The sequence below is a fragment of the Carassius auratus genome, unplaced genomic scaffold, assembly GCF_003368295.1.
Source record: "Carassius auratus strain Wakin unplaced genomic scaffold, ASM336829v1 scaf_tig00217109, whole genome shotgun sequence".
NCBI lineage: Eukaryota > Metazoa > Chordata > Actinopteri > Cypriniformes > Cyprinidae > Carassius > Carassius auratus.
This window is the reverse complement of record NW_020528900.1, coordinates 1,233-4,769: the sequence shown is the minus strand read 5'-3', so window position 1 is coordinate 4,769 and position 3,537 is coordinate 1,233. Positions and strand designations below refer to the sequence as shown.

At 41.0% G+C, this 3,537-nt stretch overlaps 1 pseudogene; it reads right to left on the bottom strand.

Moving 5' to 3' along the window:
* Positions 1 to 574: 574 nt before the first annotated feature.
* On the bottom strand, positions 575 to 2,784 carry LOC113100028 (potassium/sodium hyperpolarization-activated cyclic nucleotide-gated channel 1 pseudogene; annotated as a pseudogene).
* Between the last annotated feature and the right edge of the window lie 753 nt (positions 2,785 to 3,537).

Sequence of the window (3,537 nt, the reverse complement as noted above, 5' to 3'; positions counted from 1 at the left end):
ACATTGGCTAAATGCATTAAGCTCTACTGATGATGATGATGATGAAGATGCATACCCCCCTCCCCCCCCACTGCAGTGGTTTCGTGCCACTGTAATCACTCATATACCTTTATATTTGACCAGCATGTTATTTTTAAATACTTATATTGTTTTTAGTATACCTACTGTGTTATGCTACTATTTGCATTAAGGTTTTCTTATCTCTAATGAATGTTTCTGATGTTTGTTGTCACATATTACCATTTGTGTGTGCATGTATGTATGTATGTATGTATATGTGTGTGTGTGTATATATATATATATATATATATATATATATATATATATATATATATATATATATATATATATACACACACAAACACACACATATTCAGTATAGGCATTACCCAGGCGGCTGACAGAGATAAGACATTGCCATGTTTGAGAAATGCACCACACATTACTTTTGTAAATACTAGTTCTACAAAACTATTTACAACACACATATAGGTAATCTTTATATCACAGTCTATTGCATAATGGTGATAATCTTTAGTTTTATAAATATTGCTACAGTAAATGTACAGTCTTTAAGTGACATTTCATAATGTCCGCCTTGTCCTTAAATCAGATATAGAAAATAAAACCATCCAATTTGACCACGCATCCTTTGTAAAAATTAAAAGAAAAAAGAATACATTCCCTTTAATGCACAAATGCTGTCTTGAAACGCAACGGAATTACTGCACAACACAAAGTATTGCAGAGATCGAAACTGCACCTTGATTTGATGCTCTGAGCATTTTCTGATATTATTCTTTTTTTTTTCCAGCCGCTAAAAGTTTTAGGTGTGCTTTTTAAACATTTCAGTATTTCCCAGGTTCGATTTGCACAAACATTTTCCACAGTGATGCCAAAAGCTGCTGAATGCTGGACTTGTTTTGTCATCTCGTTGAGAACAAAGATGGTAAATAAATAACATTCAGAAGCATTCCAGTAACAAAAACAATAACAAACAAAAAAATCCAGACTGTAAGGAAAATATCAACAGGAATGAACATCTTCAGACACATTATAGTCACATATGTTAGAGAGGAAGACTTGTGTTTATACTAGAATTGTTGTTTTCTCATGTGGTCAATACCAAATATTCTAGTTGGATTTGCTCATATATATTTGTACAATATACATTCTTAAGTTGAAGGGGAAATGTGTCTAAAATATAGTATAAGGAAATTCTGTTCAGGATAGCTATGAGGTTATTTTTTTCTCAGAGGAAGTTGGAGGAAAGTCTTTTCCCCATTCTTTAGTCTCTCCGTAAAAATCAATCAAAATATCTTTTAAAAAAATGAACATGAAAAAAAACATAAAACAGGATCATAAATTTGATGCGAACCGCATCTTGTCTTGTTCCGTCTCTGCACTGGTTAAGACTGCCGACTCTCTCCTGGAGCCTGTGGAATCCCTGTGCTGAGCACTAGAGGGCGCCGTGCGCACCGGTGGTAATGCGCCCGATGACATCTGCCGGAAAAGGGCAACCCTCTGTGGAACGTTGGAGCGGATGCCGCTTTGCAGGACAGAGCCCGGGGCCTGGACGCCTGCCACGGATCCAATGGGTGACTGAATGGAAGCGAGTGATTCGCCCGATGTGGGATGTGCCCGGGCAGCAAATGAGGTCTCGTGGGGCAGTGATGGCTGCGAGGCAGAGAGGTGGCGTATGTCCTTGCTCAGGTTGCCTGACTGGAGCACCTGTGCGCTCTTGTGGACATCGCTCCTCTGAGGAGACGCCACTTTTGATTGCTGCGGCTGTTGTTGTTGTTGTGGCGGTTGTTGAGGTATGGAGGCAGGTGAGGGCTGCTGGGATAAGGGTTGCTGTACAAGGGACAGTTGGGAGGCCGTCGGTGATCCGTACTGGAATGTTCGGCTGGCTATAGGGGTTTGCACTGGGGGACTGCAAATGGATGTGGTGAACGAACAAGGAGACATTATTGCCCCTGTTTGCTGCTGCAAGGGCGTAGGGGGATTGCAGAAGAGGTGCTCAAAGTTGCCGTGAGAAACGCTTGGTGCCGAAAACGTGACGCCCTGTGAGGGCGGCATGCGGCCTGACGGGGTTATAGTAGCGGAGGTGCTGTAACTTAGTGGGGCGGCCTGCTGCTGTAATTGGTTGTTCCCAAGAATGGCAGTTGCTGTACTGAACGGTGGCTGGGCGGGAGAGTTAATGATGGAGTTTCCAGACATCGGCGTGGAGTTCATCCCGTGACCGACTGCTTCCGATCCACCATCATCACCATCTCTCGGTCCTGCCGGATGATCTGCTTCAGCAGCTCGTTCTCCTGAGTGTTGAAGACGCCAGCGTTCAGATCCTTCTGGAATTTTTGGAGCAGGAGTGAGTTCTTCTTCCCTGTTTGGAGGTGAAACCGAAAGAGAGTCAGTTTTTTAGTCGGGCTGAGTGGGTAACATTTAGACTAGGGGTGCTCTGACTCAGTCCTGGAGGGCCGGTGTCCTGCAGAGTTTAGCTCCAATCCTAATTAAACACACCTGAATCAGCCAATCAAGGCCTTTCTAGGCACACTAGAAACTTCCAGGCAGGTGTGTTTGAGCTAAACTCTGCAGGACACCGGCCCCCCAGGACCAAGTTTGGAAACCCATAGTCTAGACCAATGGGACAACAAAGGGTGTTGAACAGTGAGAGGAGAAGCACAAAGGTATCACAAATGTAGAAAGGGGAGGCTAGTCACCCATAAATAGAGATTTTGAAGTAGGAATGATTTTGGATTCAACATCTGGAGGTGCTTACCTCATATGGTTATGCACTCAATCTCAATCTCAACATTTGTTTTTCACTGTTGCTAGAGCCAATACACACATTTTGGAGTCTAAAACATCACAATCTCAGAGAACGCCACAGATAAATTACGAGTTTCATTACCCTGCTGAAAAACAAGTGTCAAGCCTTTGCTGGTTTTAGAGGGGTTTTGAGCACTTGATAAGACTCTGAGACCACAACCAGCTAAACTTAGCTGTCGACAAGCTTGGCCAGGCTAGGAGACGAGATAGATTGGTATGTCTAAGCTGTTTGTTTTCCAGCGGGGAATCTATCTACTTTAAGAGAACAAACAAAATGTTTTATTGCACTACACTGAGTAATAGTAGGCCTTTACTCTGAGAAATAAAAATGATCGTCATCAGCTAATGATCCCACAAGCTTTTCCTAGGATATTTTGGGGTATAAACTTAGTTGTAGTTGTTGTATTCATGACTGTTATTGTCTCTTCTCTTAAATATTAGCTTTTTATTGTCCCATCTACCCTAAGAGCTAAGTTAAGTTAAGGTTTTGGTGTTGGGGGAGGAATGGGAGCGTCACTTTAAAAATAATATTCAAAAAGACTAAATAAATTCAAAAAAAAGTTTTTAAATTTGTTAAATGTAACAGTAAAATAAAATTGATTTAGCATTGGAAAATGAATAAAGAAAAGCCATTTGCATTTTTGATCAATTTCAATATATAAATATTAAATATAATTTATAATTTGATACATTTAGTTAACATTTTAA